The 17,672-nt window shown below is 51.1% G+C and overlaps 1 pseudogene; it reads left to right on the forward strand.

Moving 5' to 3' along the window:
- The first annotated feature begins 5,965 nt into the window (after positions 1 to 5,965).
- Positions 5,966 to 16,203, forward strand: LOC149326067 (uncharacterized; annotated as a pseudogene).
- Positions 16,204 to 17,672: the final 1,469 nt, after the last annotated feature.

Genomic DNA, 17,672 nt, shown 5'->3' on the forward strand with positions numbered 1-17,672 from the left:
TGGCAAATTCACTTTTGGAAAGTTATCTAACTGCGCGGATACAGTACACTCAGATTCATGATGTAAAATCCAGTTTTGGTATGATAAAATTCGGTGTCCCTCAGGGTTCAATTTTGGGACCACTTTTATTTATTCTCTATATTAATGACATTGTAAACATTCCATTAACTCCTAATATCATGATGTATGCCCACGATACTAATGTCTTTTTTTCCGGCTCCAGTCTCCAAGTAATTGAACACCAATGTAATGCCTGGCTTGAGGAGTTAGCGGTTTGGCTCTATGTTAATCAACTTCAATTAACCGTAAACAAAACAAAGTTTATGCTCTTCTATCCAAAAAACAAACCATTAGATCATCACATCAAACTATTTTTTAATGACTTTAACATCGAGCAAGTTCATAGTTGCCGGTTCCTTGGTGTGTTTTTTCGTAGCGATTTGGGTTGGACTGATCATATAAACTACATTAGACTAAAAATGGCCAGATCTATTTATGTTATTTATCGTGTTAGACATCTCCTCCCACTACAAGTTAAAAAACAGCTATATTTTGCCCTTGTTCATTCTCACCTGGTGTATTGCAACCTAGTGTGGGGTACATGCAACAAAACTGATTCATACAAATTGCTTTCTCTCCAGAAAAGAGCTCTACGTTTATTAAGTTCAAGTTCATCTGTTGAAACAAATCTTTTCGAAACATTTCATGTTCGCAATTTCTTTCATTCATACAATTTTAGTTTGGCTCTTCATATTTTTTATAAAGTCAAGCATGACTTTAGCTCTTTTTCTAACACTTATAATTCAAGAAACGTTGCGTATGGTCTACGTTCCGTTGCCCTATCTACTGCAAGACCCAGAACAAATTATGGTAAACAAACAACCGATTATCAAATTATAACATTGTGTAATACCTACCAGTCTCTTATTCAGATTGCTTTAGAAAGTTATAGTGTGTCTGTATTCAAGAAAAAACTGACGATTCTTTCCCCCCCCCCCCCCCCGTTTAAATTTCAGATAATTCTGTATACTTAGTTGTTTTTTTTTAGTGTGTGTTTGTGTTCTGCTTTTTTTTTTCTAATGTGCATATTATGAAATGTTTTGTTTATTGTTAATTGATATTTATTATTGTCTATCATTAACTATTTTCTATTGTGATCATGTTTGCTCATTGTTTTTTTATCTTTTGTCCATTCGGCCCCCGTTTCCATGATGTGTGATCGGGGTGTAGGCCTTGTCAGGAGGCATGCTTGGTCTACCTCCTTTAGCCTCACCTCGAGGGCATATTGTATATAATATGGCCAAATAAACCTACTACTACTACTACTACTACAATGTACAAAGCCTACTTATACACACACTAAGAACAACGTTCCGCTCAACGAACCGCACGCGCACACGCTCGGACACACACTAAGAACAAAACTCGTCTCGCTCGTTTCCCGCTCTCTTTCTGGGCCCCACAAAGGGCATCTGCTCTGTATCAAAGTTGACACTCTCACAGTTACAAACACACAAATACGCTCAGAAAACACTTAAACACACAGAGAAAAGATGAACACGTGCGAGAGCCTCTCTTCCAAGAAACGCCGGGGAGTGGGAGCGGTCCAGCGTCCGAGCCTCGACCGCCCCTCCGAAACGGGAACGCTGCTTCGGGGCACAGCGCGCACCGCCGCAGCTGCCGCCCACCGACTCTCGCACGGGGGTGTAAGACACGCACCACGTCGCTCGTAAAAAAAAGAAAAGGGACGGACGGTCCTCGCAGAAACAAATAGAAAACACGTCAAAATGGCGCCCGCTAACACTCGGGCATCCTGACTTGTTTGACGCCCTCGTTAAACGGAAGCACACGCAAAAGAAGAAGAAGAAATTCAAAAGCACTCAAACAAGCACAGGGGGGTACAATTTTCATAAACTGCAGTGCACGTATATGGACATACATCAAACACTTTTTTGCTGACACGGTATAAAGCAACACTCATTTAGATGCACAAAAAGACGATGAATAAGGAGAAACACTGGTTAAATGCGACTGCCTGCCTCGTTCAGGCAGTTTTTTTTTGTTTTTTTTTGTAGTTCCTTACTTCGGCTGAAACCTTTCCGGAGGTCGTCGCGTTCTCTGCGGTCGAGCACTCAAGCAGGTCTCTCCCGCGTCATCGCACGCGTTATCTTCATCTTCCTCGTCCGAAGTACTGTCGTCGTCATCTCTGGTGCCGCTGTCTGTCATCGGCCATCCCTTCAGCTGCGACACGTGCGCAGTCGTCGCAAATTGTTTCTTGCCTCGTCTTTCCAAGTCAGCAATTCGATAGGTGTCCGACGGCAGGACTTCAGTTATAACAAGCGGTCCTCGGTATCTCACTTGTGTTTTCGTCGGTTTTCCTGTTTGCTGAGGCGCTCTTTTCATAAAAACCACCTCTCCCACTTCATAGAGCTTTGCGGGGAAGTGTCGGCGGTCGTAAGCTTGCTTGCTCTGCTGCTGCTCGTTCAAAATCCGAGCTCTAGCGTTAGCCCGAAGTTCGTTTGGGTCTTCACGCGGATCTGTGGTTGCGTTTAACTGTTGCAAGGCTGCAGCGTAGAAGTCTGGCCTGTAGCCATGCAGTAGCTCGAACGGCGTTTTGTTCGTGGATTTGTTTACAGCATTGTTCATGAAGCTCTCTGCTTGCGTTATCCGTTCATCCCAGTCACGATGGTCAGCATCTCTAATCAATGTTGTGATGACCGGCAACACAGTGCGGTTAACCCTTTCCACTTGTCCGTTTGCCTGGGGATGGCGAGTGGAGTTCAGAACGTGTTTTATTGTCCTCTCGTTGCAAAACTTCTCAAACTCCTTTGATGTGAAGCAACTCCCACGGTCTGTTATCACCGTCGCCGGTAGTCCTCTCTCATATATTAGTTCTTCGAAAGCGCGAAGAACATATTTCACAGACGTGTCTCGTGTGGCGAATATCTTCACAAACTTGGTCAGGTTGTCGACGACAACCAACAAAAATTGATTTTTCCTCTTACTCCTCACGAAAGGCCCCATATGGTCCATATGCAAGACCTCGAACGGCCGCCTTCCGGGCGGGATGGGGTGAAGAAGTCCTGGTCTCTTTCCTCCTGGCACTTTGTTGTAAATGCATTCAAAACACTGAGCGATATGCCTTCGCACATATCGGTGCATCCTAGGGAACCAAAATTTTCCCTTGATTTTTGCAACCGTTCTGTCAGTTGAAAAATGTCCCTGCAGGTCGTGGCACCTCACAACGACTGCCTTCCTCATCGACTTTGGCACGACGAACCTGCCAACTAGGCTTCCACGGTCGATTCTCACAAGTTTAGCGTTGTCGAGTGCGTAGCCGTCAACCCTTGTAGTTTCTTCCTTCGTGCGTTCCTGTTTCGGTTTCTCTAAAATCTTGATTATTTCTCTCAGCTCCTTGTCACCTCTCTGGATAGTCAGTATCTGGTCGTCGAATGTCCCAACCGCAAACACCTCCAGCTTGTCATCCATTATTGCACCCAAGGTGTCTTCGGCAGGTTCCAGAGGGTTTCGGCTGAGGGAATCCACATGCGTCATCTGCGTTCCCGGTCGGTGTTTCACAGAGAAATCAAATTCCTGAATTAGTTCGTACCAGCGGGCTATTTGTGGCTTCTGCGTGCGTTGCGCGTTCAGGTACACGAGAGCCTGGCAGTCTGTCACGACGGTGAAATGTATTCCCAATAGAAGGGACCGCAGTCTGTCGACAGCCCACACAATGACCATCAGCTCCAGTTTTGATGAGTGGTAATTGCTTTCAGCCTCGGTCGTCTTCTTACTCACGCAATACACAAGCCGCCATTTATCCTCACCTTCCCTTCGCTGCAAAAGCATGGCTGCGAGTCCCTTTGAGCTGGCATCCGTGTGAAGCTCTGTTTCTGCATTCGGGTCGTACAGGGCAAGAACTGGGTCAGTTGTAAGTAAACTCTTCAGCATTGAGAAACACTCATCTTGCTCTTCTCCCCAGTCGAATTCTGTGTGCTTTTTTGTTAGCCGTGTCAAGGGCTCAGCGATGAGCGCATACCTGTGAATAAATCTTCTAAAGAAGCCCGTCAGCCCTAAGAAGCTTCTCACTTCATGAACATTTGTCGGAACGGGAAACTCTGAAATCGCTCGCACCTTGTTTTCTCCGGGGTGAACTTCTCCTCCCTTCAGGCGAAATCCCAAGAAATCGACGCTTTCCCTTCCAAATGCGCACTTCGATAGACGCAGGGTCAGGTTTGCGCCTCTAAGAGCCTCTAGCACCCTCCTCAATCTGATGATCAGGTCTTCCCAGTTCTCGGCGGGAATCAGAACGTCGTCGAGGTAGCACATTGCTACGTTTCCCTTGAGTGTGCCCAAAACTCTGTTCATGAGGCGCTGGAAAACCGCCGGAGCGTTGGTGAGCCCGAATATCATGCGCTCAAACTGCCCTGTTTCGTCAGGAGTTATGAAGGCAGTCTTCGCCTTTGCGCTCTCGGACAGTGGCACTTGCAAATAGCCATGTGCGAGGTCCAACACGGCGTACAGTTTGGCTCCCGACAGTCTCTCGAGCTGGTCGTCTATACTTGGCAAGGGATATTTCTCCTTAACCGTCTGTGCGTTTAGCCTGCGGTAGTCGACCACGAGCCGTTTTTCTCCGTTCTTTTTCTTGACCAGAATCGCCGGACTCGCGTACGGAGAATGGGTCTCACTCACTATGCCTTGCTGCTTCCATTCCTGGACGATTTTTCTGATTGTGTCTCTCTCTTCCAAGTTCGTCTTGTAGGGACGCACTGCCACCGGCGAACTTCCCGGGACCTCCTGGATGTCCATCTCGAGCACGTCTGTGCATCCCAGCTCCTCGAGGCTCATCGCAAAACAGTCTCGATAGTCGTTGAGCAGCTTCACCAGCTCTGCTTTCTGCTCGGCGGTGACGCTTTCTCCGACGTCAACCTCGTGCTCAAGAATTGGTCGTCTCTCTAAAACCAAACGCACTTCCTCGCTCTTTTCCTTACCTTCCTCTAATTCCACATCGCTCGGGGACCCTCGATCCGCTTCGGCTATGTCAACCGGCACCGCGCGCCCAAAAAGGTGTCCTTTTTTGATAACCGTTCTTCCGCTATCGATCGGACAAAGTGGCAGCGTGACTTCACCGCCTACCATATCGACAAGCACGTCCTGCCCCAAACGACTTACAACAACTGGTCCCGTTAGGTCGCTGTGTGAAGTGAGGGTAACCCAGTTGACGGATTCACCCTCAAGCTGGGCGTCTTCCGAAGTCACGAGCCGCAGCCGCTCTGCTGGAGCTGGCTCGAGGTGGGTGAATGGGCATTGATTCCTGTGCCAAAAACGAAAGCAGCCATCCGCGCTCCCATACGTGATATGCGGAAGTTCTGTGAAGGTCCTTCCTATAATCACATCAATGGATAGCGCCTCGTCCGCGACGACAAGAACAGGGGCAGCAGGCCCCAATGGTGCGTGCAGCCGGGGTGTTTGTGTTTCCAAACCCGTAAAGCGGTTTTTTCTCGGCCCTGAGTTCGACGCCACAGCGGGCAGCAGCGGAAGCACGCATTATGCAGCTTGAACTGCCGGTGTCCACCATCCCAATTAATTTCACCTTCCCATTGACGGTCACATGTTTTAGCAGGAGCCCTCGCCGTGCAGTACTGGGCTCCTCAACTACGGTAATCTGTTGCCCGCAGTGCCTCTGGGTGTGCCCGGTCTGCCCACAGCGTAAGCATGTTACCTCACGCTTCGGCTCAGGACAATCCCTGGAAATGTGCCCAAAACGGCTGCAGTTGTAACACTTGGGCTCTCCCTTGTCATTTCGGAGGGGCGGTCTCGTGTCCCTCATCGTAGGCCCTTTTGGAACTTCGGGGTATCCTTGCCTTGCAACACGCTTGGGATGTGTGCCGCCCGTCTCAAACCCCATCTCATGTACGCGTCGCTCCTGTCTCTGTTTTTCCACTCTCTCATAATCTTGGATGTCATGAATGAGGTCGTCCTCATCGTCGTGTGTGCGCCCCATGAGCATGGAGCACAGCTGACTCGACCTCAGGCCAATCAACACCTGCTCACGCGTTTCACTGAAGTCCAGGTGGGCCTCGGCGCACAAACGTACTTTAGCGTGAAAATACGCGCTCGTGCTCTCATTTCTTTGTTGCACGCGTTCCTTCATTCGCTGGTATCGATCTGCCGCGCTCGACTGGCTTATGAAGGTCCGGCGGAATAGGTCTTCGAACTCCCTCCATGACTTGATGCGCGCTCGACGGCTTCGGTACCAGTCTAATGCCGGTCCAAACAGATGTGATTTAGCTGTTTCGAGCTTAAATTCTGGAGGCCAGTTGTGTAGAGTCGCCGTCCCATTTAGAATTTCGAGCCAATCGCTGGCAGATTCTGAGTCTCTGTCTGCGGAGAAGTCTTTGATTGATTTGCTCATGTCGGGCATTATCTGGAATGTCGAGACGGTTGGTTGAGGTGGTATGCTTAATTTCTGCAGAAGCTCATTGATAATGTCATTCTTCTCATTCACCATCTTTAACAAATCTGCCATAGAAGGCGCACTCTCTCCTTCAGCCATGCCTCTCCTTTTAACTACAGTTCAACAATCAGCAATTTACATACGTCACACTCTGATTCAAACAACAGAAAACTCTCAAAACACACGTTAAGCACACAACAAAATGAGGCGATTGGCACTAGCTCGAGTAGAATTAATCTTAAAACAACAACGAACATAAACAGGCGAAACACAAAGTAACAAGCAAGATTACGCACAATTGTATCTCGTCAACTTAAACACTGGGCAGTTCGACAAAATTAGGTACACATTGGAATGTCTGCACAGTTATTCTTGAAACAGAAATTTCGTTCACTAGTTAAAATCGTTCAATTTCGGCGACGAACGTGATCAGTCCGCTCGGGGTAATTCGCTTAGTTCGCACACTCACGTCCCGCTGTTCCGTGGAGCATCGTCGCTCGTCGAGTTTGGGGGTAGTCGATCTCGTCGTTCTTCACGCTTGCATAGGTTGGCTTGAAGGTTGAAGATCCCGTGAAGGTGGAAGAATGTCGTGCAGGTGGATAATGCCGCGCAGGTTGAAGAATGCCGTGCAGGGGGATAATGCCGCGCAGGTTGAAGAATCCCACTTCTGAAGTATGTTAGCTTATTCGGCTAACTAATATACAATGAAGGAATATTTATATATGTAGATAGAAAGATGGACTATAAATTACACTTAAGAATATGCAAGTTTAATATATACACAATGTACAAAGCCTACTTATACACACACTAAGAACAACGTTCCGCTCAACGAACCGCACGCGCACACGCTCGGACACACACTAAGAACAAAACTCGTCTCGCTCGTTTCCCGCTCTCTTTCTGGGCCCCACAAAGGGCATCTGCTCTGTATCAAAGTTGACACTCTCACAGTTACAAACACACAAATACGCTCAGAAAACACTTAAACACACAGAGAAAAGATGAACACGTGCGAGAGCCTCTCTTCCAAGAAACGCCGGGGAGTGGGAGCGGTCCAGCGTCCGAGCCTCGACCGCCCCTCCGAAACGGGAACGCTGCTTCGGGGCACAGCGCGCACCGCCGCAGCTGCCGCCCACCGACTCTCGCACGGGGGTGTAAGACACGCACCACGTCGCTCGTAAAAAAAAAGAAAAGGGACGGACGGTCCTCGCAGAAACAAATAGAAAACACGTCAAAATGGCGCCCGCTAACACTACAGCAAAATGACTACAGGCTCTCCTCTGCCTTGGTGGGAAGCAACATTGATTTTGCATCCTTGAAGCTAGTGAATGTTCAAGAGATGACACAAAACAAAGCATTTATTTTTGTACTGTAAGCACGAGAGTTGGGGTTTGCTGCCCCAGCGGCTAGCGCCGACGAAGGAGACGAAGAAGATAGAAGACGAAGCTGACGAAGCTCGGGTGCGCGCTTGCGAACGCCGGCCTGCTGAGAAGCACTGCTGGGACAAGGACTGTGGCCGTCCACACTACCTGTGCGAGTCCCCACATTACACTTGGTGGAGGTGCTGCTTGCTCTTCTCCTGGAGCTACGCCACGATGCCCAGGCTACCAAGCTCTACCACGACATCTGAAACTTCGGCCCAACCTGTCTCCACCGCTGTCATCTGTTCCGGTGCCGTCCGTCAGCGCGACCCTGCGATCTTCAGCGGTACTGACGACACCGATGTAGAAGATTGGCTGGCCTCTTACGAACGCGTGAGTGCTTACAACAAATGGGATGACGTCGTTAAGCTCACGAATGTCATCTTCTACTTGACCGATGTCGCCAATTTGTGGTTCCGCAACCACGAAGCGGATTTTACTACCTGGGCGGCTCTAAAAACCAGCCTGACTGACGTGTTCGGCCGCCCCGCTGTCCGAAAACTTCGTGCTGAACAACGGTTGCGCAGTCGTGCCCAGCAGAACGGCGAGAACTTCACGAGCTATATGGAGGACGTCGTTGATTTGTGTAAGCGGCTAAATCCATCTATGAGCGAGGCGGACAAAATCCGACACATTCTGAAAGGGATTGAGGACGATGCGTTTCAAATGTTGTTGTCTAAAGATCCCCAAACCGTCTCCGACGTGGTGTCTTTGTGTCAGAGCTACGACGAGCTCCGCAAACAGCGACATGTCACCCGCCGTACCACTTGCTCGGACGACAGCATTTCGAGCTTGGCAGCAGGCAGTCCTGCCCACGATCAGCCGTCACTTCTTCAGCACATCAAGCAGTTTGTGCGGGAGGAGGTGGCTCGTCAATTATCGCTGGTTACCTGCCAACCCGCTCCAACGCCATCGCTGTCGCCTTCTATTCAGCGTGTCATCCAGGAGCAGGTAGCTGAGGTCCTGCCGCCTGCCAATCCACCCCCTCTGGTCACTGCACCGCTTACATATGCTGAAGCAGTCGCCCGGCCACGACCTCAGCCGGTTATGCCTACTTATGCGCCACCTGTCAACGTATACCCTCAGCAGCAGCTCGCCCCTGCGCTGCCACTAACTCACCATCCTCTGCCTCGCACCGGTCCCCGCCCTGTGAATCCGTGGCGCACCCCAGATAACCGCCCGATTTGCTATGCCTGCGGTCTCGCTGGTCATGTGGCCCGCTGGTGCCGCACGCGCGGATCCCGTCCTTACGACTACGGGCGCCCACCGACGTACGACGTTCCGTTGCCTTCCGTCCCTGTCACTTCTCCTCTACCTCCTCAGAATCCCTCTCCGTCTCGCTCCGACTCCTACACCCGAAGCCATCGGTCGCCGTCTCCTCGACGCCGTTCGCTCTCTCCGATGCGCCGCCGGTCACCACCCCTCCAAACGGAAAACTAGGCGCCGCAGTTCCGGAGGCAAGAACTGCGCCGTCAACGACTGTCTCAAGCCCTATCACCGCTCCCATGAATGTTATTGAAGTGATCGTTGAAGGTGTTACTGTTGACGCGCTTATTGACACTGGTGCTGCCGTGCCCATCATTAGTCGCAACTTGTGCCGCAAACTAAAAAAAGTGATGACGCCGCTTTCTGACCTTTCGCTTCGCACCGCCAGTGCCGACCCCATTCGCCCCCTCGCAGCGTGCACTGCCCGCCTCGTCATCCAAGGCCTCTCATACACCATTGAGTTCTTCGTTCTCGCCCGCTCCTCGCATGACATCATCCTCGGGTGGGACTTTCTGTCCGCGCATCACGCCATCATCGACTGTGCACGTGCTGAAATTGATTTGTCGCCGCTGTGTGATGCTCTTGTCGACGTCTCCCCTGTTACCGCCGCGCCTATTCTCGCCGCTGACGACGTCGACGTACCAGCTTTCTCTTCTGTTTTCGTGCCGCTGACCTGTGCTACCCTCTCTGACGCTACTGTCCTTTATTCACCCTCTCCTCTTTGTGCGCACCGAAAATCTGTCATGCTCCCTCATGCCGTGCTCACTCTTTCTGGTGGTTGTGCCGCCCTGTACTATCGCGCTCAATATGAGTTGCAACGCGCGGTCATCGACCCGGGATCGTTCCGTGGTGTGCCTCCTCCAAACAGTCGCTCGGAATTCCGGGAGAAACTTTTTCCTGAGTGGGGGTGCTGTTGTTTCCTAGAACAGCAGTTTCTCCCAGCATTCCGAGCGACTGTTTGGAGGAGGCACACCACGGAGCGAGCCCTGGTCGATGACCGCGCGTTGCAACTCATATTGAGCGCGATAGTACGTCGCAAACCCGTTGCCATTCTCCACCACTTTACTTCGGGGAGAATCGCTTGGCACGGTTGATGTGATCGATCTCGACGACGCTTCTCCTGTCCTTGATGACCCAGACGCCCATGACATCAACGCCCTCACTCCTCCCACCGACGTCGTCGACCCGTCCTCCACGGATATGTTTTCCCATTCTGTCGATGCCGCTCTACCATCTCACCAACGCGCCCAGCTCATCGCTTTGCTGCAGCGCTTCCGCGCATCCTTCGACTCTCCTCAAGCACCGTTGGGTCGTGCAACAGCGGTTCGCCACCATATCGACACTGGCACCCATGGACCCTTGCGCCAACGCCCCTACCGCGTCTCCTCCGCCGAGCGCCGCATCATTGATGACCAGGTGAACGACATGCTACATCGCGGCGTGATCCAGCCCTCTCACAGCGCGTGGGCTTCTCCGGTCGTGCTCGTCAAGAAAAAGGACGGCTCCATTAGATTCTGCGTCGACTACCGCCGGCTAAACAAAATTACTCGGAAGGACGTCTACCCCCTGCCTCGTATAGATGACGCGCTGGATTGCCTGCAGGGAGCGGAATACTTTTCTTCGTTGGATCTGCGCTCTGGGTACTGGCAGGTGCCGATGGCCGACGTCGATCGCCCGAAAACAGCTTTCATCACGCCTGATGGGCTGTATGAATTTAATGTGATGCCCTTCGGTCTGTGCAACGCGCCTGCCACTTTTGAGCGTATGATGGACAACATCCTCCGTGGCCTTAAATGGCAGACATGCCTCTGCTACTTGGACGACGTTGTCATCTTCTCTCAGAATTTTGCGTCTCATCTTCTTCGCCTCGAGAGTGTTCTTCGCTGTCTCAGTGACGCTGGCCTGCAGCTAAACTTGAAAAAGTGTCGTTTTGGCGCCCGTCAGCTGACTATTCTAGGCCACGTCGTCTCCAAGGATGGTGTACTCCCGGACCCTGCCAAGCTCCGCGCAGTTGCTGATTTCCCGAAGCCCGCGTCCATGAAAGAACTGAGAAGCTTTGTTGGACTTTGCTCCTACTTTCGCCGGTTCATCAAGAATTTTGCTGCCGTTATCGCCCCGCTGACGCAACTTCTCGCTGGTAGCCACGACTTGTCGGCTTGGTCCCCTGCATGCGACGAAGCTTTTGCAACGCTGCGCCAGCTTCTCACTTCTCCTCCGATCTTGCGCCATTTCGACCCTTCCGCGCCTACAGAACTCCACACGGACGCCAGCGGCATTGGTCTCGGTGCCGTTCTAGCCCAGCGAAAACCTGGTTTCAATGAGTACGTCGTTGCTTACGCCAGCCGTACACTCACAAAAGCAGAGACTAATTATTCTGTCACAGAGAAAGAATGTTTGGCGATTATTTGGGCGATCACAAAATTTCGTCCTTACCTATATGGGCGCCCGTTCGATGTTATTACCGATCATCACGCCCTTTGCTGGCTGTCTTCACTCAAAGATCCATCTGGCCGCCTCGCTCGTTGGGCTCTGCGTTTACAAGATTACGACATTCGGGTCATTTATCGTTCCGGTCGCAAACACTCCGATGCCGACGCTCTCTCGCGCTCCCCTCTGACCTCTGATCCTGACCCGCCATCTATTTCCGGCCTCGCACCTTCTCTTGACAACGTTGATATGGCTTCTGAGCAGCGCAAGGATCCTTGCATTACTTCTCTTCTGGATGTCTTAGCCAACCGCTCAGCGCACCTCCCTTCTAGAGCACTCCGTCGTCAGGCTCATCACTTTGTCGTGCGTGACCAGCTGCTGTACCGTCGGAACTACCTCCCCGATGGTCGCAAATGGCTGCTCGTGATTCCAAGGCATCTCCGCTCCGCCATTTGTGCCAGTTATCATGACGACCCGCAATGCGCTCATGCCGGTCTGCTGAAAACTTTTACCCGCCTGCGCCTTCGGTATTATTGGCGGGGCATGTACCGTTTTGTCCGCCAATACGTACGCTCTTGCCTGGAATGCCAGCGTCGCAAGAACCCGCCACCGCACTCACCTGCTCCTCTGCAACCTTTACCGTGTCCCGCCCGGCCATTCGACCGTGTTGGAATTGACCTCTATGGCCCTCTTCCCATCACTGCCGCCGGGCACCGCTGGATCATCGTCGCCATTGATCATCTCACGCGCTATGCCGAAACTGCCCCGTTGCCAGCTGCGACTGCCTCTGACGTAGCCGGTTTCATACTTCAGCACATCATTCTTCGTCACGGTGCGCCTCAGGAATTGCTCAGCGACCGGGGTCGCGTCTTCTTGTCCGGCGTCGTGGAAGCCCTCCTTCGGGAGTGTCATATCGTTCACCGCACGACGTCTTCGTACCATCCGCAGACGAACGGCATGACCGAGCGCTTTAACCGGACCCTCGGCGACATGATGGCCAAGTACATTTCTGCCGATCACTCAGACTGGGACCGCATTCTACCTTTCGTTACATACGCCTACAACTCTGCAACGCAAGCCACTACTGGTTTTTCCCCGTATTTTCTTCTGTACGGACGCGAGCCTTCCTCCATCATGGACACCGTACTTCCTTACCGCCCCGATTCGTCCGAATTTACAACCGTTTCTCAGGCCGCTGCGCATGCCGAAGAATGCCGCCAACTCGCCCGTTCTTTTACTTCACACGACCAGCACCGTCAGAAAAGCACCCGCGCCGCTTCTTCCGGTCTGCCGCCGCCCTATCTTCCTGAATCCTTGGTTTGGCTTTGGGTACCCTCCTCCAACCCAGGACAGTCTACAAAACTGCTGAGCAAATACCAGGGCCCCTATCGCGTTGTTCAGCAGACATCGCCGGTTAACTATCTCGTGGAGCCCATCTCGCCTTCGTCTGACCATCGCCGCCGCGGCCGTGAAATTGTGCACTTAGACCGCCTGAAGCCTTACTACGACCCAGCTCTCGTCTCGTGCCCTTAGGCCGCCAGGATGGCGCCTTTTCATCCCGGGGGTATTGTAAGTACGAGAGTTGGGGTTTGCTGCCCCAGCGGCTAGCGCCGACGAAGGAGACGAAGAAGATAGAAGACGAAGCTGACGAAGCTCGGGTGCGCGCTTGCGAACGCCGGCCTGCTGAGAAGCACTGCTGGGACAAGGACTGTGGCCGTCCACACTACCTGTGCGAGTCCCCACATTACAGTACATTTTTTTCATCTACCTAATGGCAGCAACCAGCATCGGGAAATCGAGTACAAAAATTCTTAACATTCAGAGGTGCAAGTTAAATGTAAATGGCTTGTAATGTCCCACACTACCATGCAGGGTGTGAAATGCATTGCAGTGCAGTTGCAGTGCATATGCATAGTTAATTTTGTTTGTGAGAAAAGTTCTTGTGCATCCACCAAAGCTGCAGTAAGTGGACGCCTCTCACTGCTGGAATAACTTCCCATCTGGGCTCTTGGCGCACATAAGTGGAGGTTTTCAGCCACAAAGTCTTGGTGCATGCTTGTCTGGGCATAATTCGTACATGCAGAAAGACTACAGCAGTGCTGAAAATTCAATACATTTGTAATACAGTTGCATTTTTGCATTACAGCTCAACTAAAATTAAATCACATGACAGAGGTGTTAAGAATGCCAGCTTCTGCAGTAATTATTCCATAAAGCACAGCAAATATCCAACGAAAGCAATTAAGCTGACAAGTACAGGAACCGACAATAAAACAGATTGTGCCCCTTGCTAAGGTTGTAAAACATTGATAAGTTCACAGACTTTCGTGAGGAGGAGCGACACGTGGGCAATCAGGGACGCCGTAGTAGAGGGTCGGGAGTTCTTTAACGTGCGCTGACATCGCGCAGCGCACGGGCGCCTTTCGCGCTTCGCCTCCATCGGAAACCCGGCCGTCGCGTCCCGGATATATGGTCCTCCGACTTAGTAGCCGAGCGCCCTAACCGCTAGGCCACCGCGGCGTGTATAGAAAAAGTACTGAAAGTCCTCCGCGGATTTGCACGGTTCAAGCTCTTTGCCGTCGTAGCACCCTGCTATACAATGTGCGCACCAGTGCGCTCGTGCGTAATGCTAGGCTACGGTTGCTGGTAGTCCATATATTCGGCGCCTGGAAGCGCGAAACCTCTAGGAAATATGTACTCTAATATATATTAGAGAACTATGTAGCAGCCATTTGATAACCGGTAACAAGAAGCGGACTTTTCAGCGAGTGAATGAAGCGTCCTAAACTTCAGCGCGAACAGACGACGCATGCCGAAACGTTCGCATTTACAACGCTTTTCCGCCCTTAATTCCAATACGAAACGTCGAGCGTGGGCATAATAATGCACGTAGAGCATGCTGACCTTTTTTACGACTTCATTCGCGCGTATTAACTTATTAAGAGCGAATTTAAGCTTGGGAAATCTGCAGTTCAAGCAGAGCGCCGTACACACGCATCTCAAGGTAGATGCGCATCTCGCCGAAAGATTGGACACCACCTATACTAGTTCGATATTGCTAAAGTATCACAAACAAAATTGCTACTTTGTTAATACGACACTGTTTTTGTCGATTTGACACGGGGCAAGCAGACAGGTTATGAGACAGGTCAAAGGAACTTCTAATTTTGCAATGCAGTAATTTTGCAGGTTTTGGTGTTAAAGTAATAAAATATAATAAAGTATCATCTCTTGTTCCTTTTAGAAAGAAACGGTCATGAAAGCAGCTCAGTGGGAAACAATCTGCAAAACTGCAATGTGCATATTCAATTTCCGCAAGAAATCGTTCCACGCGTGTGCCACCAGAGTGGTAAGAGAAGCGTTTGCGGGTAGCTTGGCGGGTAGGTAGGCTGGAAACGCTGATTGGTCGATGGGATGCGCTTCTCCGTGACGTTTTTTGACTTCGCCGTCGTTCTCAACCGGACGTGGCGTCACCACGCCTTTCTCGGAAGCGTTTGCGAGTAGGTAGGCTAGAAACGCTGATTGGTCGATGGGATGCGCTCCTCCGTGACGTTTTTTGGCTTCGCCGTCGTTCTCAACCGGACGTGGCGTCACCACGCCTTTCTCGGAAGCGTTTGCGAGTAGGTAGGCTAGAAACGCTGATTGGTCGATGGGATGCGCTCCTCCGTGACGTTTTTTGGCTTCGCCCTCATTCTCAACCGGACGTGGCGTCACCACGCCTCTCTAGGCCGGTCCCTTGTTAACGGTCCCTACGTTTAAACGTGTTAACGGTCCCTAGAGCACCTGGGGAATCGCTAGGTGCGCCCGCCGCGCCGCGCGTGCGTGGTGACCGGGCATTCGTTTCGTGAACCTCGGCGCGCCAGTTTCGAGGCGTGTACAGCTATGGCGTTCGTGCCGGATGCGCTCGTCGGCGACAGCCAGCTGAAATTTTTCTGCAGTTTTTGCTTGCGGCTCTACAGGACCTCGTTCTGCTGCTGCACGAGCACGTGACTAGTGTTGTGCTCGTATTTAAAGTTTTGCCGCGGCACTACAAGGATCCGCATAAGGCGCGCTTTGAAAACCGCCGTCTGACAGCCACGTTGACGCGCTTGTCGGGCTTGCGCATTCTCAACCCCGAGGTAAGTGCTCAACTGCATTATTCTCGCAAGTTTTCTCGCGCATTGAGGACTCACCGAATTGCGGCGCTTGTAACGAAACTTTTTTTTTTGCAGCATCGTTTCCTGGATGCTTCTCGGAAGCCGAGGTTGTCATTGTTCGCCGCGGACCGCTACCGCGTAGCGAGAGATCGGGGCATCGATCAGGTGTCTAAGATTAGCGTCGCGGCCCTCGTCAAAATCCACGGACTAGGGATCGCTTCGGCTTCGCGGGCAAGACTAGGAGAGGTCTACGTCGTGCACCGGTGTCGTCGGCGTGGAGCAGAAGGACAAAAGACGGACCACTGCTGGGCCGCGCCGCTACGCCGCTGTAGGTTGACGTTTTAGAGCTCCTCCAAACAGCCCTTTTCAGGGCCACCTCATTGCTTCCTGGCAGATTGCGGGCATCACGTCTCGCGGCCGTGTTCCTTCTCTTTGTCGAAATCGGCGCCAGACATCAGAACCCGCGCTAGGCCTCGTTGCAGGGTTGACCTAGTGCAGTGCGGCTTTAGAGGAGTTATGACTTGCGCTTGGCCTAGCTGCAGCATTCACCTAGTGCAGTGTACCTTTGTTTCTTTAGCGACTGCTCGCGCTTTATCGAAATCGGCTTTAAAGCTCATGCTACGCCTCGTTGAATGGGTTAACCGAGTGCAGCGCCTAGCTTTGTTTCTTTGTGTTATAACCTGTGTAGTGCACCTTTGTTCGCTACTTACTTTCGTTCTTTTCAATCGTTTCCTGAATCCGTCCAAAGAGCCGGACTTGCCGGATGATTGTTCGCCGTGAATGAAACCACGAGGCGATCGCACTGCATACAGCACGACTTTATTCCCTTGTTTTTTTTTTATATATAAAACCATGAGATGTCGTGGTCGCGTCCAAGGATTGCTTCGACAGCTCGGGCAGAACCAAGGGGACTGCACACGCTGTGTCGTCGCTGCTTAGTGAAGAGGCACAAAACGGATGTCGTCCTTACTAAAGGCCCTTATCGGGGCCACCTCAGTGTTCCCCTCATTTCCAATCATTTGTAAGTTGCATATCAGTGAATTAATAAATCAGTCAATGCACTTTATTTACCAGAAAAATCTGGCTGGTCACCCTGGGCTTAAAGCTGTGCACATAGCTTGACAAGACCCAGGGGACCATTAGATGACAGTAGTGAACGTAAGAAGAACAAGTTGCTACTTAGAAAGAACATGGAAAGTACACCAAACAACGTAAGAGATACGCATTACAATCGCATTACAGTAAAGAAAAAGAAACAACACTTTGACAGCAGATACACAGTATCAATTTACACTATAATACATACACAAATTAAGATATTGAGCACTATATGGCACGAAGTATAAGGACAACACATAAGGTAAAATAGAGAATGCAAGTTACAGTAGTACAGATATATTAGCTGTTTGCATAAAATAGCCTCAGCTCCTTGGGCCTAAAATCGCCTGTGTGCTTCACAGGTCCTTCAAATCCTGCTGAAGGCTTGAATTCGGAACTGCTAAAATCAAGGAAAATGTAGAAGAACTTCAGTTTGAGGTAGATGGTGCATAGTACTTGGGAAAGCAAACAATAGCGCCTACAGTGACAAACACAGCAGAAGAACGATGCAGGATCCTGCGCTTATACGGTATGGAACTTTGTGACTGTGAAAAATGAACCTTCACTTGAGTGCAGTATGAGCCTACAAAGCCTTAGTTAAGCACTGGTCATCCTCGTCGCGGCACCAGTTACGTTTCTCCTCCGGATCGTCGTCGGAATGGCCGGTTCGTCGTACGTGGTGAGCAGTTCTTCGCGCCTTCGTCCGGCGACACGTTGCCGGTTGGGGCAGCAAATCCAAACTTCTTGAGTAGCAAAACTAGTTTATTCAAGACGAGACCGAAAGTTCAAGTAGTGGGAGAAAAAGGCGATTAAAAGAAAAGGCTGCTTAAAAGCGGCCGAGACTGGGACTCGGCGCGCTGCCCC

This window comes from Amblyomma mixtum, chromosome 10, assembly GCF_055824585.1.
Source record: "Amblyomma mixtum isolate Tamu chromosome 10, ASM5582458v1, whole genome shotgun sequence".
Lineage (NCBI taxonomy): Eukaryota > Metazoa > Arthropoda > Arachnida > Ixodida > Ixodidae > Amblyomma > Amblyomma mixtum.